General features: G+C 33.7%; 1 protein-coding gene across 4 annotated transcripts in view; it reads left to right on the top strand.

The window, feature by feature from the left end:
• The window catches only part of LOC145935802 (uncharacterized), a 188830-nt gene that overhangs the window by 108660 nt on the left and 53741 nt on the right, over positions 1-26429 (top strand). For 3 of the 4 annotated variants that reach the window (XM_083037444.1, XM_083037426.1, XM_083037420.1), the window contains one exon: positions 5467-5546. The exons of the other annotated variant lie outside the window; for it this stretch is intronic. The gene's annotated coding sequence lies outside the window, so the exon portion shown is untranslated. The remainder of the gene's footprint in view (positions 1-5466; positions 5547-26429) is intronic. 4 annotated transcript variants of the gene reach the window in all.

Below are 26429 nucleotides of genomic sequence, written 5' to 3'. Positions count from 1 at the left end.
GAGTGATTACCTATTTCCCTCCTAGGAATTAAAAAAAAATCGAAAATTATTATTTTCACAATATTTATTGAACTCGCGTTTACGTGCCTTCGAAGGAGCGAAATAATGAGATTTTATTTGGAATGAAAATTCCCAAGAGAAATTCGAAACAGTGGAAATTGAACAAGTTCTCCGACAAAATTACATATCGATCAATGTGCGCGGATTTTTATAATTCTAAAATATCTATTGAAAAAAATTACAAACGAAAGTCAAACAGGAATGCAAATAGACAAACTTTTACAGAGCCAAAATGCGCAGTACGTTAATGAAAATCTAATAGCATAGGTCCCAAAAAGCGAGTTTATTACCATATGTGTGATAAAGTAAATAAAAGTCCGTGCAAATTACAGAGGTCATTTGGCCGATACGAGCGAGTTCTGTTTGATAACCGTCTACTTTATCGCAACATGACGACTGTTGGCGAATGTAAAAATATGAGGCCGACACGAGGTTACTTTATTCCCTACCGATCGAAAGGGGAATATTGGTGTGCATAACCATGTCGCACGTACACGCGCGAATACACGCGAGCTTCCATTACGCCACATTCGGAAAATACTAAACTAACAGCACCTTTCGTTCCGCCTCTCTAGAGAGAGAGAGAAAGCATCATAAGGGATATGTTTTCGTGGAAAGACCTTGAGGTTTCGCTAGCAAAAGGATATCCAGATAGAATTTCATTTGCAGTACCTTGGAGAATAGTATCCGCACATGCGCGCGCGTTATATCGAAGGATAAAGGTTCAACCTTAAAGCGGTTGCTTTCGAATAGTTCCGTGGATTTCGTGAACAATAATATATACGCGTCCGTCTTCGCATTATGTAGCCTTCAATCATGGAGATTTTGCATTGTAACATAACGGAGGGGTATTAGGAACGCGCACCGTACTCTCTGGCATTGTCCAAAAATGACGATACTGGATTTATTTCCTGAATAAAATCGAATTTCAAATATGTTTTGTTATGTTTCCGTTTCTCGTTGATATGATTGTATTTGAAATTTTTATGTGCGCGTTATTAAGCCTACGCACGCACTCGTTTTATATATTTATATATATTAATCGCATAAGCAAAGCTAAACCTGAATATGGTCATAAAATCGCTAAGCCGATTTAGAGCAGTTTGATTTAACTAATGTATAGGATCAAAAGTTTCATATGCTATTCCATTAGATTGTAATTCTACAACGTAGAGAATCGATTCTAATTATAAATTTTCAAATTATATAAATTCAGATTATATAAGCATATTTTCAAATTGCGAGTTACATGAATAATAACACGGTAATATTTTTTGCGTTACTAAAAAACGAAAATATAATTTGTAAAAATTGGAAAATATTGTAATTAATAAAGCAGCTAATTCCGATATATTACTTAAATAAAAATATGAGAGAGAGAGAGAGAGACTTCAAAATAATTTTATAATTTATTCAAATCAAGTCCATGTAAATTAATATTACCGACAAGCAATATTATCAATTGTGGAGATTAGTCTTATTTAAAAATGCATTTTGTTGAAACAAAAAGAAACGCAAGATTATAAGAACTTGAAAAGATATGTCACATTTACATAGAGAGCGCGTGATTCTCTGTTATACGACAAATCTAGCGAAGCGAGAAAGTGGTGAGGTACATGAACCCCCGGTACGCTGTTCAAGGATTAATAAATAATGAGAAAAATTTCGCCGAGATTGCGCGGCAGCAGCACGCGTTTCTCCGTAATTCAAGCAACGCGCCTCTTCGCAAACGTATTTCTCCGTAAGTTCCTCTTTAAGCTGCATCGTACTGTTTATGTGACCTCACACGCCGACGAAAAAGCTCGACCGAGCTCGATATCGTGTTCCAGGGTTTCACGAAACTTGTGCTAAGCGTACAATAAAGAGAGATGCCCTTTCTCTCTCGCGGTCACTTCCTCTAGTCTCTAGACTTTAAAACTTACCGGACTGGAGTTTTTTCCCCGCGTAATTAATTAGGTCATTAAAGCATTTTTTTTTAATGTCGTGGAACACAATCGCGCGACAAAATGCATTTTTGCTGACAGCTACTATTCTTTGACGATAATGTCAAGCGATGCGTCATTGTCCGAACAAGAAGTAATTATGGAGAACACTTAAGCGAAATTCGATTATCAGAAAATTTTTGTCGCGAAATATTGATCTGGAAACTTTCAGCTCTTTTCATTTTGTATCAGTATCAACATGCAGACATACATATCACGTATAAGATTATATATTTTTCTTATATTCTGATTTTTTCATTAATTTTTTTTTTTTTAATGAAAATCAGAAATATTATGTGGCCGATTTGTTTAATATAATTCCGTAACATATGATCGATTATTCCACTATAGTATATTGATTATACACACATACGATTACTGATACACAATAATATCAAAGGATTAAAATTCATTTGTGAAAGGTAATAACACAAATATATGAAACATAATTGGACCGTCTCTAAATATATGAAAGTATAAATTATTCTGCAAAATCGAAATCACAAATATCCTATATAGCATATGTAATGATTATCTATTTTACGTCTATTACTTTGTGCATAATGCTAAATTGTGCATTAGCGCCATATTTCCACTTTGATCTGCAGTAATTTGCCGAATATATAAACGAATTTGAATGTTTCACTACTTTTAAAATTAAATGAAATATCACATATGAGAGATTCACATATGAGAGTTTCTCTTCAAACGCGCTTTATGCAAAATTCGCGTGCATTTACAGTATATTATATATACCGAAATCCGCATTAGTTCAGCTGGAAAAACCAGCTTAAACTTTAAAATTTTATCTTGGAAGCAAAACAAATAGTATTAATTTGACTTGTAAAAAAAAAAATTGATCGTTCACATTTCTTTAGCACCTCATCAATTTATTATGCATGCCGTAAAACAAACTTGTGTAAAAGCGAGCCATAAAGGCCCTAGGTAGGTCAGCGTGCAACTCCGCAACGTCCCGTGTAATCGATGCCCCCTCGAAAGTGGGGGCGTAGCGTTGTAATATCGTGTTACTGCTGCAGGTATTCCGAGCGCAGAAATCTGCCCAGGGAATTGCATATGTCGTCATTGCGTTGTCAAATATTCAAGTCAATCTAAAGTGTTCGTCGCACTCGCGGTTAATTATATCCCGAACTAATCTAACCAGCTCGTGAGCAATTGAACAGCAAAATTCGGAAAACACGTTAAATTCGGATGCCGTAATTTGCATCATAGCTATTGACCGAGAATATATGAATTGCCCGATTTAAATTTGTATTTGATAATTGTAATTGATAATACAAAATCTCGACCACAACAAAGATTCGGGAGCGTCAGTTGCCTGTACAAGCTATTAATTATACGACGAAATATTAATTGTTGAAACCAATTTCACGATTTTATAGAATTCCGCAGATAATGTACGTATCGTAATTGCCAAATATCGGAATATAATTTTCGCGTGACGTTTCAAATGGATCAATGTTACAAAAAATGAATAATTAATACATCTCATAAAAATATAATACATCTCAAATTCGACGGCTAATCAACATCGCAAAAATAATTCAGATTTATAGCTGGTTTTAATATAGAACGTGATATCTTGTTCATGATACAAATTTATCTATATAAAAAGACAACATTATTTATTCACATTTAATTACGCTAATCACATTAATTATGCCAATAATACTTCCTTAGATAGAGAGAGGAAACTTTTTCTTAAAATTTATGAAGTGGCAGTGAGTGACGTTCAGAGAGGAGGGGGGAAGGCGAAGATGGAAAGAATATATTAATCATATACCATCTTCTTGAAAATATAACTTTTTTTTTAAATTAAGAGCTACAATATATCTTGTTATATATTATACCAATAAAACTCTAGGACTACATGATTTATGCAGAAAATGCACATTGCACGCGTGATATAACTTCAGCTGAGGTTGCTTGTTGATTCACAGTGGTCACGAGTTGGACTTGATATTTAGATAAAGGGGGTTAATTTTATATACTTTGCGTGCGCAAAAGCGAATAGTAGATATATACAAACAATATACATATATCAGGACGTGTAAAGTAAATAAACTAGCTTTTCTGTTACATCCAGCATAGCTCAATAAAAAAAGAGAACAGAGATCAGAGACCATAAATAATAGACTATAGACCAGAAATCATAGATCATAAATCGTAGATCAGAGACGAAAAACGAGAGAAAAGAAAACCATAAACCATAGACTATAAACCATAGACCAAAAAGGAGAAACGAGAAACTAGAAACCACAAACCATAGATAATAGACCATAGACCAGAGACGAAAAATGAGTTATATTAATTGTCTCGTCTATATTAAAAATTATGATTAACGCAATGTTTCAAATATTTAAATAATAGATTAGTGCTAAATGGGAAATGTCAATACTTTGATATTATAATAATAATATCAAAGCTAAAATGTTTTAATTAATGTTTTAACAGTAAAATATTTTAATACTTTGAGAGAAACATTCCCAATTGTCCGTCCCGTGTTTCAGTAGTAATTCACAAATTCTTTTGACAACTCGCACGAGATTCCGATTTGTGCATTAATTCACGTCGATGATTACCGACGCCTGTCTATGTCCCGCGCGAAAATCCGATTAGACGGTTTAAAATCGATGGCGATCGGTATGGGGATCCACTCGCGATGGATGCGAGTCGCAGTGGGCAGTTTCAGAGAGGGAAGCGTGTTTGAAATCGGTCGAAGGGCTGATAGTGTGTGATGGGATGGAGAGGACGGGGGGACGCGGTGCGAGGCCGACGCGGTTTGCAATTACCATTCATTACTTTGTTAGGGCCAATTGACATAACTGATTGGTATTCGGCACCCATGCCACTCTCAAAGGACCCTACCGGCCGTCACGAAGGGGACTAACGCAGTTACCTACGTCTGCGGGCTACGTACATGTCTACGATACATCGTAACGTCGAACACGCAGGGTTAAAAATCGCGAGTGTAAAGCATTCTTTCGTGAATTTAATATCGTACCAAATATCAAAGATCGCGTGCAACAACTTGAGGTGCGCGACCTGCAATTTTTCGTCTCAAAAAATGTGTTCGTTTTTTTCCTTTTTTATCTTTCATTATCCCTCAACGGAATACGTAGTTGACTCTTTTCGTAATTTTAAAATGTATCGAGCCTTTTAATCCATCTGTTTTTAAACAGATCATAAACATCAATCGCAGAGAGAAAATCGCAACGATTTAAAAGCAAAGTTAATTTTGAATTACAAACTCAAATGCTTATAATTATCTTATACCAGAGAATTTGTATTAATGTTTATTTTATTACTCTTTTTCTCTTTTTTATAATAAATAAGAACTGTTTTATAACTCTTTTGCAAGTCAAAAACAGTTTATTAGAAACTGACTTTGTTTCTCTTGTTATAGGATTCTTGCACGACAAAATGGAACTGCAATATAAATATCCTGCGTAACGGCAACTTTCGATGTAAAGGCGCGCAAAAGAGGTAAGTGTAGTAAACAATTTTCTAATAATTCAAAAACTAAGTGCTTAAAAGGGCAAGATCTGTATTCTATTTATTCATGTTATAAGTATAACATACATATAAAGCTAGCGCTAGACTATGCGCGTATTCGCAATTCGTAATTCGTAATTCATGATTTGTATAACGTTCGTGAATAGTGTGGAGGGAAAATTCGTCGATTCGTCATGCGTGATTCGCCATTCGCACTGATTCGCTAGCCAAGCGGTTTTTTGACGAAACTCAAAGGACGCGAATCATTACGAATCAATCTATTCGTGTCGCGCTACACTATGCGTTTACAATTCATGCTTCTCATCGTGTTTCTTCATATTTTCTGGCAAATTTTGTCTTTATTAAATAAGTGAGATTTACTATCGAATGTTGCTGAAACTGACGAAAGTAAGACTCTGCACTCTGATATACAAATACAAATACAAATACAAATTATAAAGGGCTCTTATACTCTTATACTCTTATTAAGAATCCTTTATACCCGAATTTATATTTATATATCAGAATCTTTTCGATTTTATTTTAAAATAATTTCTATTCCTAATATTTAATATTTGTTTCTATAATATTTTCTCTATTGTGCGCAGAGCCTAATATGAACTAAGAAACGACGAATTGCGAATGACGAATGATATACTGCGAATCGCGAACAGTGTGGACGGCTTACACTTACATAACGAATCTTCCCGAATATCCAACGAATCTTTACAAATCATGAATTACGAATCGTGAATTACGAATTGCGCATAGTCTGGCGCTAGCTTAAGTATAATAAAATATATTGCCCATTTTACAAAGATTCTCTAACATCAGTTGCGATTAACTCAACTTTAATTAATTTTTCTTCTCAGACGTAAGTTTCCGTAAAATAATTCGACAGGTTTATAAATAAATTAAACAAGTAAGAAACTAATTTCCCCAAATCATGTCATTTACTCTGAAATGGCAAGCTCTCGCAGACACAATTCCCGCACGGTGTGAGCCTAGTGTCTGTGAAGCTGGCACATTTTACGAATTAAATTAAATTTAGCTCGACAATATGTGTTATGCTAAGTAATCCCGCGTCAAGGATGCCAAACCAAAGAATATGAACCGAAAGAATATGAATCGGAATTACGCAGCATAACACATTTGTGTCAAGCTGTTACATAAATAAAGCTCAAAAAAGTAGAGACAGACAGAATATTCATAAACCACATACACATATGAATTATAAAAATATGAACTATATAAGGAACATAAACCATATTTAAAAATATTTAACGAAGGTTTGGAAACCAATTATTAACAAGAAAATTTTTGTTATTCAACAAAACTGAATTAATATTTTTAATTATATTTTAATTTAACGGAGAATTAAATTTCGACATGTGTTATACTGAGTAATCCCGCGTCAAGAGTGTGTAACCAAAGAATATGAACCGTAAGAATATGAACCACAAAAAATAGAAACCATATAAAGAATATGAAAATTGAAGAATAAAATACGTACAATATTTTTGTCCTATGATAATTCAATATAAACTATAAAACCATATAATTATATAGTTTTAAAATGGAATCTATATACATATATACATATTTTTTGATGTAAATGAAAAAACTAATTTTCGGCGTGATCTGGATTTCATCGCCGGCGCTGAAAACACGGAGAACGGAATTAGGAGAACGCTGTTAGCCGCCGGGTAAAATGGGCTTCGGGTCTAGCTTTGGTCGCGCAGTTAATTTTAGTTCCGTGGAACACTGTTTCAAGTAGCAACTTTTGCGTTGCGACATTTTTTCGATACGCGCGATGAACAGCATAAGAGAATTGCCTACGGCTATCGCCGACACAAAATGTTCCACTTGTGGTCAATAAAAAAATTATAAATATTCATTTTTAGCAGTTATCAATCTGCCTATTCGGTTAATTTCTGTTCCAATAAATGGTATTAGAAATTAGAATATAAATCATTTTAAAAAACTTTTGAAAAAGGTTTAGATTAGAACATATATACATATATATATATATATATATATATATATATATATATATATTAATTTTTTTATTGACCACAAGTGGAACATTTTGTGTCGGCGATAGCCGTAGGCAATTCTCTTAATAAATCATATATATATATATATATGATTTATATTCTTCATATTCATAATAACCATGTAAATATCATTGAAATTCATAAGTGTAGCATTTTATAAATAATTATGTACTTGCCTACCATTTGAGCAAATTTTCAGAGGAAACTCTTTTTGAAACATGTTGACAGAATAAGATTAAGAGATGTGCTACAATTATTCCAAGACAGAGGAATAGACACAAGAATAATCTCGGCAGTGAAAGAACTTAACATGAATAATACAAAGCCATCATACCCGAGTTTACTCTATACTACTATAATTATTTATTTTATCGGAACATTTAGATTAACGCTATACTGTTTGTCACATAAACACTGGGACAAATCAAGGCTTTGTCATGAGACGCAATACGACGTCCAGAATGTGGCACAGAGTATTGCACGTCAATGACAACGTTTACACGACCCACTTTACGCCGGCTTAGCGCACCAGCTTAGTGTACCTTGACTGTTAAATGTGGTATAGACTGTGATTTTGCGGTCACTGCGGTCACTACGACCGTGTAATTACGTGTCCGTACAAAAGATAGTGATAAAATCGCAGATGCAAGATACGCGTATATTTAAAATTTAGTCGCAATATTATTAGTCGCTTTATTTTATTAAAAACAGTTTTCGAAAAAATGTCTAAAATAATATATTTGTACCAATCCCACTGTCTCAATACTGATGAATAAGTATCTTAAATTCTTCTAGTAAGAAAAAATATGTACCAATACACAGATAGCAATGTGACTTGCCATCGCGTGTATGAAATAATACAAAAGCTTACAGCTTACATCTAAAAGATATCAAATGTCTGAGAGAGAGATCAAAGGTATCTCGACAATATAAATATAAAAGACGACGATACAAGATCTTAAAGACATTTTGATAAAGCAACGGGAATATTGAGACCGCGAGAATTGATATTTCGAATTGTGTAACACACGAAATCGGTCGACAATTGAATTGTATTTTTTTTTTTATTCAATTAATCCGATGTCGAGATAGTTTCTCTTTACACACCACGACTGAATACAAATCGACCACCAACCAGATGACTCTTATTGCAAAATTGCACGATACAGAAATGTGTGTTTCAAAAGCGTATCCGATACGCGCAGCATTGCACGTATCCATTTGACTATCCCTTTTTTCTGCATTTATTTCCGTTGATGTCGTCGGACACACGCGTGCCAATGTTCAACGAACGTGCTAAAAGCTCGAAATAGATATTTATAAATGGAAATGGAAAAACCGATCGCGTTATCATACGCCAAAAATTCAGTCAATAATGCGCGAGTAACGACGCCAAAAACAATGGAAATAAAATTTGTCGCGTACAAATTCATGTGTCCTTTCCTATGAAAAAAATTGTATTACTAATAAATATGTCATGTACAAAAGCAAAGAATATGAACCATAAGAATATTAACCATAGAATAGAATATTAACCATGAAAAATATAAACTACTGAAAAATAAAATTTGGATATGCTCTATAATAATTAGATATAAACTATAAAAATATAAACCATATCAAAAATAGAATATAAACCATATCAAAAATATGAATGATTGAAAGATCCTTTATAAGAGCAACAAAAAGATTGGCAAACATATTTTAAAAGATCTTACTCAGTCTGTTTGCAAAAAAAACGTTGAGCTTTAACGTCGCAGATTGCATTCGTACATCTGTCTGCATTATTAAGCGAAATGCGAAACAATTTTCCGCATCCGCGAGGCACTAACAGTTGCTTTGTAATACGCACAAGACGTGCAAGCAAACATTTTTCATTTAGTCGAATACTCTTAAATATCAAAGAGCGCGTGCATATATATGGAGAAAGAGGTAGGAAAGAACGCGCAATTTTCTCCACTACTTGGTATCGCGTACCAATTCTTGCTGGGATGCCCATTATATCTGCACAAAGCTAAAAACGAAAGAGAAGAGCAGCGCAAGAAGAACGCATAGAAAAGAACTAGATGAACTGGAGGGAGGAAGGGCACGAATTAATTAAGAGTTCGTGAGTTAGCAGCCAGCAAACAAGATGCGGCAGCCGCCGAGGTTCACGGCACCGAATATGCGGTCGCGCGAACCGGATGGAAAGAAGGTCGGAAGATAGAGCTTCACGGTGGAAAATACAAGCCGCACCGCGCCGCGCCGCGAATCGTGACACATGCACATGATATACATGCGCGATATTCAAACAAAAAGCGCCGTAGTGCAGAGAGTGGTGCATCTCTTCTCGGCTGTCTCGGGGACGAGAGAAGAGAAGAGGAGAGGGAACCGCGAGACAGAGGAGGTTGAAGAATGTGCACTCAGCGTGATTGGTGCTGCGCGCCGGTGCATAGTGCCGGCTGTCGGATGAAAACTCGAGAATTTTCCCAATTCTATTCATGTGCGCACAAGCCGAAGATGTGCTTATAAACCTGCCCTCTCATGGGTCTTAGCCACCGCGATCGAAACTATCGGCTTTTCGGCAGTACTTATTAGTCAAGTAGAAAATAATGCTATGCATCAAAAATATTAATAGCATAAGTGCATTTTCTCTTAAAATGTTTAAGTGTGGTATAACACTCGCAATTACGGCTTCTTTAAATATCTTTCATTCCCTTCCACGAGTCGAGTAATCTGACAAAGATGCAAAATCAAAAAATAAGAACCATAAAAATATAAATCATGTAAAGAATATGAACCATTAAAAAAAAAATTGTATGTCTGATGGTAATTTGACATAAACCACGAAACCATAAAAATATAAACCATATGAAGACATAAACCGATAGTTGGAAAGTGCTCGAAAACGAGGAGTCATCGAAGGGGATGATCGGGGGTCGCGGTTTTCGATTAATGAGAGCAAGATTTTACGCATCCCGGATATTTTATTGTTATAATATTATACATGTTAAATATGAGAATTTTAGAAAAACCTTTCTACCTCTCATGTGTGCTAAATATGCGATAGAAAGATAAACAATTTTTTATTTACAGGAAATGTTACGGGCAACAAAGTACGCAAATATTATATGCAATATTTTTTTCCACAATAGAATCAGCGACGTGTTTTTTTCATGCGCAATTGCCTAAAGCATATATTAAGTTGTAAAGCTATTATATTGTCACTAACAATAAAAACATGGATTGTAGACTAAATCAATGAGAATATATCTCTGTCCGAGCATTAGCCCGCCTTTTCCACCCACCTCTTTTTATGTGCATGTACCGCTTACTGAATAGGCGCCATATACTAAGTGGATTTTATGCACGCCCTGAATCCAATTATTCTGAATAATTTATCGTTGAATCGTAGACGTTAATGTCATCAGACTGAATTAGGCAAGCTTTTCATAATGATCCTATAAAAATAGTGGCGTATATGGTCCGTTCACCTTTTACCCCATTAATGAATCATCACTGTCAGTAGCGTAAATGGAGCTGATAATTACATTGTCCCGAATCATTGATCGGTCGCGAAAATGAAGCTCTGTTTTGTGTATCTCGTTGATATATTAATTAGTTTTGAAACCATGAAATAATAATATGTCAAATCCGCTGTAAAGTATGGCAAACGGTTCTTCCGTATGTAATGTATCTAAATTATTAATATATATGAAAGAATGGAATAAAAAGCGAGAAAATATTGATCGGCCATCTAAGAAGCGTTTTCTTAAAAAGAAATTAAAAAATCGAATCAAATAGTTCTATAAACTTTTAAAACACATTTTTCCACGTTTAATCATATATTAGAGAATAATGTTGATTTTGTGGTTATTATATTTATATATAGAGAATTATCATAGAACAAAATATACATATTTTTTCCCTTTCCACTATATGTTTCATCATTTGTCATAAAGTGACATAACGTCTTTCTAAAACTTTCAACTTTTACATTTCGGATAAATTGCTGTTGCATCTACTATTTTATTTCAATGAAAGAATTTAATGTGAAAATACATTTATAAATTTGAACAAAAGTTGAAAAAATTATAATGAAAAAAATTCTATATAATAGTGAAAATAATGCTATGCATCAAAAATATTAATAGCATGATAAAGTTTACTTATTTTTTTTTTTTTCAAATAAAATTTTATGCATTTTCTCTTAAAATGTTTAAGTGTGATATAACGCTCGCAATTGCGGCAGCTTCTTTAAATATCTTTCATTCCCTTCCACCTATCGTTCGTTCATTCATGATTATTCTAAAAGAGCTTTTCTAAGGAAATGATGGTCCCACATCGCCGCGATAAGGAACGCGAGAATGCCGCCGTGAGCATTCCTGCGGAAGAAAATGTCATCCGTTCGCAATGAAGCAGAATTTTTCGCCTCGCTTCTCTTAACGGTAAGTTAGAATTTCTCTCGAGAACGCAGAACTAAGCGAACCCGAAATTCTCGCAGACGTAAGTGTACTCGGCGCACTTGAGCCACGGAAAAGAAGAACCCGACGTGGAGAAGCATTAGGAACTATTTATCAGTTGACTTTCCATTTCTCGTGTATTCTCTTCGGGAAAAAAATAGTGCTTAATCAAGGAAAAAGATTTGGAGTTACACAAATTAAACGAGTTAAACACAAAAGTGGGTTTAATTACGGAATAAAAACTCTGAGAAAAAAACATAACTGTATAAAGAAATTCTTCATCACAAGCACACAGTTTGACACAAATGTATTATGTAGAGTAATCTGGCAAAGATGCAAAACCAAAAAATAAGAACCATAAAAATATAAATCATGTAAAGAACATGAACCATTAAAAAATAAAATTTGTATGTCCGATGGTAATTTAATATAAACCACGAAACCATAAAAATATGAACCATATGAAGATATAAGCCATATTTGAAAATCTTTAACGAAGGTTTAAAAGCTAAGTTTTATCAGAAAAATTTCTGTTATTCAACAAAATTAAAATAATTAAAATTTTTAATTTTATCTCGCACGCATTATATTATCTCGCAATTATAGATTTAATATATAGCAAACGATAATACGATTTAATTCTAAAATCACACGTCGCACGAGTTATACGAATGAGACACATCGCGACAGATCTTCATTGTTACAGAAATATCCGGTGTAGCAACAATGTGTCACTGTCCAGATTCCAGATAGACCATACAAGATAGCAAAATCTACCTGGGGCAGAGCCGTAGCCCTGCAACACACACGTAAACCACGGGCCGCGATTAGCGAGAACAAACTAATTTCCTATCTGTGTCCGGACAGCAAGTAATTATATCTATGGGCGGCAATCTTATCGTCTCATTTGTATCAGAATTTGCATCGTGCTAGTCTTGCATGGAATATCGCAACACCTACTAAAAAATTGTAGCTATACTATGGACTATCTGGACGGGACAGGATTAAAAAAAAAAAAAAAAAAAGAGAGAAAGAGAGAGAGAACAATATACATATAAATACTTCACACGCGTATACATACGTTGTACGCATAAAATTGTTAAAAGTTTACACTCATTCAGTACACATTACAATGATACATTTGAATTTCAAGGATGAAAGTGCAATAATATAATAAACAATCGAGAGCGTAGGATTACATGTATCCTCCGCAGATCGTGAAACAAATATTTCATCAAATATTATTGTCAGTTAAAAGTAAAATGTACGATATTGTTAATTAAGATATTGATATTTAGAAATATCAGGAATACAGAGATGGTATTGGACTAGCTAATCGATCCTGACGTTCAATTTTTTTGATAATATACGCACAGCTATCATGTAAACATGAAAATTGGAATTATTTGACGTTTCATCGTTTCGAACAGAAATAACTATGATTTTTATTTCTGGATTGAAACATTCGCGTACGCGTGGCGTTGAAACTTTCAATTTATTCGTTGACCAAATGAATCGAACGAAATAATCGAAATAAAGTAACATGGAGATATTACTACACCATATATCGCAAACTCTATTTCTTTCTTACTTAATCGCTCAGTTTCTTCGGTTAATACAAGTCGGTCGAACTTTCATTCGATATCAGAGCCAAATGTCGGGTAACGATCCTAGAATATCTTTCTTCTAGTCCCCCGAGCATGCTTGGAACTACTTTCACTACCCGAAAAGTCGCAAGTAATAAACTTAGCGTCTATCCCAATGAATCTCACCCACACTTCCCCGATCGAATTTGCCCGACTTTTATTTCGAAAAGTCGGAAAGCAAAGCGGATTGATTCCGAATTAAGATTTAAAGCCGCATGAAGTCATTACGCTTAATCGGATTTATATTCCCTAGATTTATAGATTAATCCTCAAAGTTATCGGAAAGGGAAAGAAAGATACAGACTCGTTATCTTATGTTTTCTGAAATATTCAAAGGACAGATTACACAAACATAAGTAAAAATTTTTTAATTAAATTCAGCTGATATTTTTTTCATCTCCGCTCTTCAACGTTATTTTAATTACAGTCATATTTTATTCATGATTATCAGTCAAAATGAGTGATTATTTAATTAACAAAAATGCGAATCAGTAGAAAAGTGTACATAAATATAATCTTTTTCATTAATATATCTACGATTTTCAAGTTTTCAATATTTTTGTCGTTCATAAAATAGGAATAATTTAATTTGTCCATAATTATGTACCAAAATTTTGTTAAATGTTAAATTTTGACAAAAGTTTAGAAAAAGGGCTAAAAAACTGATTAAAGTAATATTTACATTTTCACGTAATTTAATGAGTTAATCAGATTTATTGAAAAATAAATAAAAACATTAAGCATAATTTACAATTAAAACAATTACAATTTTACTCGCAAATATTTTCTTCGTTAAATTCTTTATTAGTACATATAATTATGGACAAATTAAATTATTCCTATTTTATGAACGGTTCATATAGGAATAATAGGAATCCCCCAAAATAGGAATATAGCATCTTTGCTTCGTAAACCAGTCGACATTACGTTATGATAATAGCAGTATGAATAATATATGCACCGTAGGCGTAGTAAGAGCATATTTGTCATCCAGGGTGCATGCACCTAGCAATAGGAGCTCGCACACCGGATATTGGTTATCAAGGAAGGCCATAATCGTGTCGTGCAAGCTCTCGTCGATGTTGCAATTTTAGTGCGCTGCAGTATGCTTTTCTTTATATGCTCAAATGTCACGTATACATTCTAGTCATATACAGAGAGAAATTTCCTGCGCATATTTCACGATTCTTATATTATAAAAAATCGCGCGCGTTTAATAATAGCAATTCTTTTTTATTCACGATATCGACGTTGTGTTAAATGAGATTTATGTGTGTAATATATTGTAATTTCGTCCAGTTAAAGATTCTCGGGAAAACAAAATTAAAACATTGAAAAAAAAGAAATGACAAACATGAAAAATCGCGCAATTTTTCGATATAAATAATAGTTACACTAAAATTATACATTAAATAATGAGAAGGTATTTCGTGACGCGAAATCGATTCTTTGACATACGAATAGTTTGTATTGTAGAGAAAGAGAGGGGGGGGGGGAGAATATTCGAATGTCAACCAATAGATCTGAGCTTTGCCTCGGAATATATAAGCCCGAGATGAAATATCCTCCGAAATATTCGTAGAAAGGCAAGACAAAGCTTATGCCGCATCAGTCGATATAGGGCACAGATGTCGGTGACACACAACCGCACCGATTGGCGCATTTCGTCGACTGTAGTGTAGCAAGGTAAGAAGCTTTGCTTGAGTTATCGATACAACGTACCGTATAAATGTCCTAACGATCTCTTTGTTTTTGAACGCGAATCTAACGAGAAATTCAGAGAAGCTCTCTGCCGTTTGATTCCTGTCTGAGTCTGCAGATACGAGTAATAATGTTAAATAGACTTTTATGTAACAAGTTATTTACTGAAAAATCAGATTCAACTGTTTGTCGACATAACATTTATTTACTATTGCTTATCTATAACAAGATGCTTCAAATTTCGTACACTTTTTATTTAACTGACGTTTAATATATTTATTCCAAATAAAGGTTTTAATTTTTTAAGTTTAATTTTGCTAAAATACAATGATACATTTTCAAAGTAGTGATATTTTATAAAAATGTAAGATGTGATAGTTTTATAAAAATCAACAAAAGAACTAATTGCATACTATATTTGTAAATTATACGTACGTTGTTAATTAAACGATGACTTTGTTACATTACATGAGAGATGGAATCAATTTACTCCAATGCTAATAGGACTTCCCTAACAATCCAGAAATTAGCCGTCACAGCCACGCCCGTTTCCCGTCACGTACAGTATGGTGACGATTATTATATAGTAACTAGAAATTAACTTTACAAGTATATTGATTGTGTAATAAATATGTTTGTAAAATAGAATATTCGAGAATATATATAAAGGAAATTTCTCTCTGTGGCATGAGACTAATGTTCGTATTCAATATACAAATTTTTGATTACGTGTTTGACTAGAATTTTACCAGTGTTAATTAAACAGAAAATGATTGCATTCCACGAAAATGTCACAAATGCAATATTTTGCGATGTTGCATATACGCGTAAATAAATAAAATTGATTGTATAATATATTCGAGATTGAATAATATCGAATATTACTTTTTTTGAGTAATATCGAATTTGTTCAAAGATAAATTATTGCCCACAGAAATTGATGAAAATGCAAAAGAAATAATCCTAACAATAAGCTGCACAGACACACAGTATCACGTGCAATCTCATATCCTTAATAAATGAGCTAACTTAATACTGTTGTGCACCCTTATTAGCGCGCCGCGAATAAACAGATACGTCTATAGCGAGCTGTTGAAGCGTGAATCTGTATTTCCGTATTCGCGTATCCGTATCGGTTGTACAGCCCAGTTCAGAATAGAGTTGAAAACAGAATTTCTATCTCGATACACCGTTTCCTGGTGCAAGAGTGGCTTTTCTAACCCGGTAAAAGGAAAACGAACGCACGGATGTAAATTCTTACGTAACAGTTTGAGTTTGTTCAAAATAAAATAAAATAAAATAATATGTTTTAAATAATATGTTATTATAATACTTTAAACTCGATTAATATTTTTGACAGTTATCAGCTGATTTCTGTCAGAAAATATTAATCGCGGATAAGGTATTATGATATATTATTTACAACATATTACTATTTTAATATTTTTTACATATCTATTATTATTTTAAAATTTAATTAGCAAATTAACAAAACTTGCGAGAATCGACTTAACATACCTTTTTTAGAAAGGAATTTGAGCTTGTAACAAGAAAATTTCGGATTATATTGTATTGGCAATATTAATTTTTAAAAATGTATTATATTCTAATTATTCAATATTTTTTTCGACGTAAATTTTTTTCGAAAATTTTGCTGTACCATTATTACGAGACTACAATCTCATCGTCATGCAAATCTGTATACGATTCCAAGTTCGACCATACGTATAGCATGTAGGTAACTACATATAGCACGTATAATGAATAGGATTGCAGTTACCTATTCTCGGAAACGATGATAGCATCGATCGCGGCTTCGTGGTCGGGGCCACTTGCAAATGTACGGAAAGATGGGCCAAATGGTCCGATTCAAAGTGCCAAACTTCGGACGTCGGTCCGGGGCTCTTTTGTAAATGGCAGCTATCACCGCTGTTAAGGGTTGCCGTAGGTTTCGAATTAGAATTGAAGTTATTCTACTGGGGTATGTGATACCATTTCTCTTTAGTTTGCCAGAAATTTCTGGAAAATAGTACGTCGTTGCTTCAGCAATAAAACAATTTTGCACTTTATTTCCGTACTCGCAGTTCACGCGAATTATTCATACGCTACGTTCTGTGCAAATATATGTATATATGTATATCATATATATCTCAATCACTGATATATGTATATGTAAATAGTACGAAACACATTCGAAATTTTTAATCTCACATTTCTTAATAATTTAACGATTATGTATCATAGAATTTGCACTATAAAGCGTTATCGCGAAAAAATAACAGAGAATGATGAAATATTTGAAAGACAATATTTTTTTTTCGACGTCTCTTCAATTGGGCACGAAGTGCAAGCAACACTAAAGCGTGGTGAAAATTTCGTTATCCGGGATAATATGATAAAATGAAGAAAAGTTTAAAAGTTTAGTAGAGTTCGGAGTTTAGTATAAAGGCGTGACTTGAGTTTCAAGGAACCACCGTCCTACCGAGCGCTCAAGATATCACATAATCTTGAAAGATAAGGATTTTACCTCACGCCTGTCTCTCTAAAAAGATTTCAGCCTTGCAACGTAAGACAAAAGCAATTCATACAACAAACTTTTGAAAAGACAGTAGTCCGTAATATCAGTAGTCTTCAAAGTCTTGTTCGACATAAAAGTTACAAACAAGTGAAATAGTCGAAAAGTAATAAGAAAAATATATAAATATAATAGAAGAAATATATAAATTTAATATCGTTCATATAAAATTAATATTGATAAATCACAATAAAACATACATACATATAGTCGTTGAGCATTCAAAGGGATGTTTAAATTTAGAGCTAATTAAGAAAAATAATTTAATTTATACAATTTTAGTTTGAATAGAGCAATATATATGTATACCTATATACTTGTATAGAAATATCAGCAAGATACAACTTTATGATACGATTATTAAAATGTAGGCAACGAAGAGAGAGAGAGAGAGAGATTTGAGGAAGGGAAGGAGAGAGAAAACGTACTTTTGGAAATTTATTGCGAACATTCTTTCAAGATATCCATGTCTGCAAAATTCTAAAACTTTTTCGAGAGGATTATGTAACGCCCGAATTAAAAGAGTAGAGTTGAGAAGTTTGGTCCGCTGAATTCATACGGTGATCGATGTATCTCGGTCATTTCGGCCATTGCTATTGCTCGTGGAAAGTTGGCTCGCAACTTTCGTCCGATATCGAAAATCTAGGTTCAGCATTATCGCGAAAAGTCGAGAAGCGCAATCTAGATACTTCAGTTGTCATTCGTCGAAACTGTAACAAGGCTTCTGTGTATCTATGTGTGTGTCCGAGTCTTCCTCGACGAAAATTATCCAAAGTTTCTCAAAAACGGCTGAATTGCTATCGCCAATCACTAAAGTTTCTTTATAAATTGATGCCACTTGCTCGGGAGACAGGCACTTGTCACTTGAAAATGCGGCAGACGTCTCGTTAGCAATGTCTGTGTATACTACGGGGGTTCGCGCTCCTGATCCCGAGCATCCCCCAAGGCTGTCTTGATGGTAATAACACCTCAGTTTTTCCATGATATAATTGGACGACACGGAGCGCTCATAAAATAAGGCAGACTTGAATTCTCGGATACAGCAAGTGCGCGTACAGACGCAGAGTCCGCCATGGAGTATGTAATTGAGTTTCAGATAATTTAATAACTCCTTAATGTTATTCATCGCGAGCCGCTTCTGTATCCTTAAATCAATGTTACTTGAGGCTGTTATGAATTAAATAAACGAAAATTCTACTAGGATGAGTTTTATCCTGTCGATCGATGAGTCAAGTCGAATAATATCGATCAAAGATTATAGACCAGAGATGAAAGACTATAAACCAGAGACCATATAAAGACCAAAGACTAAAGACCAAAGATTATAAACCAGAAACCATAGGAAAAATGTACCCATATACTGAGAAGATTAGAAGAGAAGACTAGAAATTAAAAAGAGCGAAAATATAAAGATTACATAAGCCTGTAAATTTCTCGATTTCGAATCGAATGGGTTCTCATTCTGTTTTAATGGCGCATGCGCAAGACGGAATGTAAATTGATTCATGTCCATTTCTCTTTCCATTCATTTTCGATCACGTGGTTACATATATGAAGCGTCGATTTCTTACGTAATTTTGTGAATCGAACACAACGGAGAGTTTCATGGAAATGACGCGATTCATCTTAAGACATTAAAATGCCGCGTATTAATTATGAGATAAACCTTTAGCCAATTTATTTCGAGATAGGCTCAGAAATGATGGATACGTAGAGAGAAAATCATTTCCCGATCGTGGAACATCCATAAAATCTCGTTTCGAAACCTGCGTGTGGTCATTCGTGTGTTCACGCGATATAATGAGAGTCGACTAAGGTTAAGTTCGCGCCACGATGTTGACGATAACCGGCCTGACGACCGTAAAATTAGTTTCCGATTTCATTGAAGCGTTTGACCGAGAAACGAGGAAGAGAAAGGGGAAGAATCGATTCGTACCACTGCTATCACCGCGCATTTCTCCGGATGCGGAAACAACACACGTTTACGGACGAAAAATTATCTCACGCACACTCGACTCGCAATTTTTCTGTTAAATCCTTTGCCGCTTGGGTTTTGATGAAGAGTTGGCGATTCTTACTCTGTCCGTACTTATATTTGTCCGTCGTCTTTGTGGAAAACCAACTCGCCGTAATTAAAGATTTTCTGAACTTAATTAATGCCCCTTCCGTATCAATTGCGGTGACGCTTCGGCGTTTCTCTGCTTTCTGAATCCGATAACCCCCATTAACTCTAAGCGGAATATATTTGTAACGATCCTTCTACGTAAAATATAATATAAATAAAGCTATGTAAACCTAGCACCTGACTTTTTAAACATTAATTTTTTGAAACGGAAAATGATAGCATTTCGTTTGTAGTTGTTTGTAGTAACAATAATTTCGTTTGTAGTTATATCAATTAATAAATAAAAAAAATTTTTTAAATGACTCGCACCCGACATTGAGATATCGCAAATCCGCTTGCGCAGTCTTCTTTAGAATCGTTTGTAGTTATTTGTAGTGATTTTCCTTTCGTTTGTAGTTGAGCGGTCCAAAAGTTATAAACAATTGTTTATTCGTCCAAGAGATAAATTTGTTAATTTTAAAGATATCGCAAATCCGCTTGCGCAGTCTTCTTTAGAATCGTTTGTAATTGTTTGTAGTGATTTTCCTTTCGTTTGTACTTGAGCGGTTCAAAAGTTATAAACAATTGTTTATTCGTCCAAGAGATAAAATTTGTTAATTTTTAAGATTTTTCAAATCCGCTTGCGCAGTCTTCTTTAGAATCGTTTGTAGTTGTTTGTAGTGATTTTCCTTTCGTTTGTAGTTTAGCGGTTCAAAAGTTACAAACAATTGTTTATAACTTTTGAACCGCTAAATTACAAACGAAAGGAAACTCACTACAAACGATTCTAAAGAAGACTGCGCAAGCGGATTTAAAAAATTTTAAAAATTGACAAAGTTAGCTCTTGGACGAATAAACAATTGTTAATAACTTTTGAACCGCTCAACTACAAACGAAAGGAAAATCACTACAAACAACTACGATTTTAAAGAAGACTGCGCAAGCGAATTTGAAAAATCTTAAAAATTGACAAAGTTAGCTCTCTTGGACGAATAAACAATTGTTTATAACTTTTGAACCGCTCAACTACAAACGATAGGAAAATTACTACAAACGATTCTAAAGAAGACTGCGCAAGCGGATTTGAAAAATCTTAAATATTGACAAAGTTAGCTCTTGGACGAATAAACAATTGTTTATAACTTTTGAACCGAAATTATTGTTACTACAAACAACTGCAAACGAAATGCTATCATTTTCCGTTTTAAAAAATTAATTTTTAAAAAGTCGGGTGCCAGGTTCACATAGCTGTCGCGTGCGAATAATATTTTATTACTTCATTAATAGAGTTTATTATTTAAATATTTGTAAAAAAATTGTTGTAAGGAATGATAACATTATTAATGCTATTATCGCGATATTCGTCGAAATTATTCAAACGAGGAATAAAAGCGTGCAGAGATGAAAAGAGTTCGGACGCGTTACTATTGTCGCTTATATCGGATGGATAATCACTGAAATCGGCTGACCAGTGCTACTTTCTATCCCTAAAAAGTTTTATATCATATGACATCATGTATATATGAACGTTTCGACAAAATTATTTAACAAATCTCGCTCAAATGAGTCATATTATACGCGCATATAATATGCAATATAATGTACATATGCAATAATAATGAGAAAGTGATTTTTTCCGAGTCTGGCGATTAATCAGGGATAGAAAGTAGCACAGGTCAGCCGATTTCAGTGATTATCCGTCTAATATAAGCGACAATAGTAACGCGTCCGAACTCTTTTCATCCCTGCACGCTTTTATTCTTCGTTTGAATAATTCGACAAATATCGCGATAATAGCATTAATAATGTTATTATTTCTTACAACAATTTTTTTTAAATTTTATTTACAAATATTTAAAAAATAAATTCTATTGATAAAGTAATAAAATATTATTCGCTCACAACGAGCTATGTGAACCTAGCACCCGACTTTTTAAAAATTAATTTTTTAAAACGGAAAATGATAGCATTTTGTTTGTAGTAACAATAATTTCGTTTGTAGTTTTATCAATTAATAAATAAAAAAATTTTTTTTACTGACTCGCACCCGACATTGAGATATCGCAAATCCGCTTGCACAGTCTTTAGAATCGTTTGTAGTTGTTTGTAGTGATTTTTCTTTCGTTTGTAGTTGAGCGGTTCAAAAGTTATAAACAATTGTTTATTCGTCCAAGAGGTAAATTTGTTAATTTTAAAGATATCGCAAATCCGCTTGCGCAGTCTTCTTTAGAATCGTTTATAGTTGTTTGTAGTGATTTTCCTTTCGTTTGTAGTTTAGCGGTTCAAAAGTTATAACAATTGTTTATAATTTTTGAACCGCTCAACTACAAACGAAAGGAAAATCACTACAAACAACTACAAACGATTCTAAAGTAGACTGCGCAGACGGATTTGCGATATCTTTAAAATTAACAAATTTACCTTTTGGACGAATAAACAATTGTTTATTATTTTTTAATCGCTCAACTACAAACGAAAGGAAAATCACTACAAACAACTACAAACGATTCTAAAGAAGACTGCGCAAGCGGATTTGCGATATCTCAATGTCGGGTGCGAGTCATTTAAAAATTTTTTTTTATTTATTAATTGATAAAACTACAAACGAAATTATTGTTACTACAAACAACTACAAATGAAATGCTACATAAAGTTTCGTTTATAATTAATAATATAATTTATAATAATAGTTCTAAAAACTTAAAAAGACTTTAAAAAATCTGATTTAAGTTTTACTTAATTATTTACGAGTTACCACGATATAAGACGCCAGCTTCATAATCACCATTATCGCCATAGAAATGTTATAAAATAAATAAATACAATTTCTCACTCACCGATACGTGCAATAGTGGAGTTGTAGTACACAGCACATTGGATCTGAAAACAAAATATTCAAATTATATATATATATATATATATATATATATATTCATATATACATGTATGTGTGTGTATGTGTACAGGGTGTTTTGAAAATCTAGAAAATCTCAACGCAGTTTAAAAAAAAACTGTTTTTATTTTACATACCTCACAGTTGCCTCGCTGTTGCCCGATACCTCCCTGGGCCTCCTCCTCCTCTCTTGGTTCATGGTAACACTCACGACACTCGCGAAAACACGAATTACGATCGCCCGACACACTTTTACACGGCACTCCCGACGCGACGCGTGAGACACACGCGTATTTCGCGCATTGCACTTGCAATGATAAAAAACGATGCGAAAATTATAACCGCACGAATCCGTTCGGCATTCGAGAATCAAGCTGAAACTCGCGCGCAGCTAATCAACAATGCTACCTGTAACAAATAAAAAAAGAAAAAATATATATATATATATATATATATATATATACTTAAATATACACAGAGAGAATTTTCTCTTAGAATTTTTCATGAAAATCATGGTAATCGTGGGACAATATGGTATGGAAAGAATTTTATGACAATTTCTCTGATAAATATTAATCACAATAAAAATATCTATCACAATAAAATATAAAACATGTTTGATTAATTTTACTAAACTGCATAATAAAATTAATCTAACATGTTTTATATATTTTATTGTAATAGATATTATATTTATTGTGATAAATATATTAATCAGAGAAGTTCTCATAAAATTCTCTTCATACAATATTGTCCCACGATTACCATGATTTTCAGGGTAAATTTTAAGAGAACGTTCTCGGTGTAACAAAAATTATGTTTCTAAAAAAATGTTATTACCTATTTATTTTAAACGTCACAGTTGCTGATGCCTCCCCAAGCCTTTTCCTCCTCTCTTGGTTGACTGTCATTGCTCTTTCGTAGCACTCGCAGTTATCAGCTGTCTGCAAATATGCAAAGATTTGTTTGGATTATTGTTAAAATAGTTATATTGCCACACTTAAGATATTAGTTTTTGTTGTCTAAAAAAATCTGTTATCTTATTTTGAAATTGCCATTTAGGTGAATCTACTTCTATAGTACAGGATATTATTTTGAGTTGCGAGATAATGAATTAAATGTGCTGATAATGCTGCCTTACGAGACATCTATATTTTTATAAAAATTAGTCGCTACCAGTGATCCTTATATAAAGCTCACAGCTTTCAGCGATGCAACAGCAGTGATCCTTGACATCGTTGGATCTCATAGTAAATATATTTTCTTTTCTCTTATAAAATTGTTATCTATTACACACTTCTATTTAAGTTACTTCTAATTTTCATCTTTTTTCTTCTCTATTATAAATTCAGTTTATATCATCATTGAATGTGTGTGTGTGTGTGTGTGTGCGTGTATAGTTTATAATTACTTACTTGTTTATTGCCGAGTCCGTTTTGTCCTTGGACGGGAGCGTGTATGGACAAAGTGCGCAATAAGCGTTGTTGAAGCCAAACCTGGAAACATTTACAAATTCGTTACTATCTGTAGTCTTTCTCTATACAGATAACTACTAAATATTTGATATAAAACCTTTATAAAGGAAAACAGTTGCAATACAATTGACCGATTGGTGGGCTAGCCCAACCATGTGCCAACTAAATGCCCACAAGAAAGAAGATTATACATACCTTTAAAGTTTAAAGTCTACGATTTACTTTTCTCGACACTCCCGCAACACATCCACTCTTGACGACCATCGGCGACGAAAAGGGGTCCACAATGGTAGCGCCAGAGCTTTTTACCCCCAATTTGGCGCCAACACTATCGCAAGCATAGACGCTAGTACACAGATGCTTAAGGCACATGCATTGAAAAATCAACCAATCACGCGTCGAGTATAACATTGTGGCAAAAGTAATAACAATATGGCAGTCTTTACATTAGACGTGTGATTGGTCAATTGCGCATACGTATTGTCCATAATGTCAGTAATATATGAATAGGGGCTTAATGATTTATGGCAGGCAGAAGTCCCTAGGTAGAAAGTGACGTAATAGCCAATCATCTTGCTTACTTTTCGCGAGAGAGATAGATGGATCATCGGCGCCTGCGTGTGTGTTATAATTGATCGCGATCCGATCGAATAATAAGTCTCTATATTATGAAGCGTCCCAATAATTACGTCGTAATCGAAGTAAGTGCCCGATATTTTATTTCAGTAATTGAATTGTGCTCGAATATTATTAACTATCGTCGAATACTCTTTCGCGCGTCTCGCGACGCGTATTTGAGGTTAAAATTGCGCGACTAGTGAAAGTCGCGGGTTCACACGTCTCTTGCCAGGGATGCGAGTCACTCACAAGCCGACCAACTCCCGCCACTTCTCGTCGGTCGTTTCGGCGTATATGTTTATCAAAATCGAACGGTTTTAATACTAGAATTAATTCCATTTTTGTCGCATCGAATAAGTGAATGTGCGTGCAAAAGTAAATGCGCTTCGGAAGTGTAATATTAAATCACGTATCCTATAATTCGCGCACGCGATCGAGTGATTTTTTTCGCGAGTGTACGAGAGAATCTTCTTCGTGAAATTTTGAAGCAAAGAAAAATTGGCATCGATCGAACAACGAATATTTATATAACAGGTATGTTTAAAAATTGATGAGTAAATTAATCTCATTTCTTTTCTTATTACGAGAGAAAACAGGGAACTCGATGCACGGAGAACAATTTTAAGTATGAGAGAGAGAAAGAGAGAGAGAGAGAGAGAGAGAGAGAGAGAGAAAGAGAGAGAAAGAGAGAGAAAGAGAGAGAGAGAGAGAGAGAGAGAGAGAGAGAGAGAGAGAGAATATTGATAAATTTTATTTTTTTAACTATTAGTTATTTAATAGATTCAAAATGTTTTTTACCCTCAAAAGAGTATGCTTTTGATACAAAATTTATTACGAGAGTAAACACGAAATTCGATGCACGAGAACAATTTCAAGTATGAAAAACTCAGAATCTCTTTTAAATCATATATAATATTAATATATATACATCTTTATGGTACTTTATCATTTTTCTTTTTTTCGAATATGCTTGCGATTGTTTTTATTATTACTGAGGATCAATAACGAGAAAATAAGAGAATATTCAGAAACAAATTGTTTTTCTCTTTTGTAATAAGGAAAGAATGATTTTTTACTCTTTTTTATTAACATTATCAGTTATTCAATAAGTTGAAAATGTTTTTTACTCTCAAAAAAGTGTATATTTTTTATACAAAACTTATTACGAGAAAACATGAAATTCAATGCACGAAAACAATTTCAAGTATGAGAAACTCAAAATCTCTTTTAAATAAGATATAATATTAATATACACATCTTCATAATACTTGTATCGTTTTTCTTTTTCGAATATGCTTGCGATTGTTTTTATTATTACTGAGGATCAATAACGAGAAAATAAGAGAATATTCAGAAACAAATT

This window comes from Prenolepis imparis, unplaced genomic scaffold (assembly GCF_030444845.1).
Source record: "Prenolepis imparis isolate NDT839.2.m4 unplaced genomic scaffold, iyPreImpa1.0 SCAF_1, whole genome shotgun sequence".
Taxonomy (NCBI): Eukaryota; Metazoa; Arthropoda; class Insecta; order Hymenoptera; family Formicidae; genus Prenolepis; species Prenolepis imparis.
Note: the sequence above shows the minus strand (reverse complement) of the source record. Positions and strands in the feature narration are given on the sequence as shown.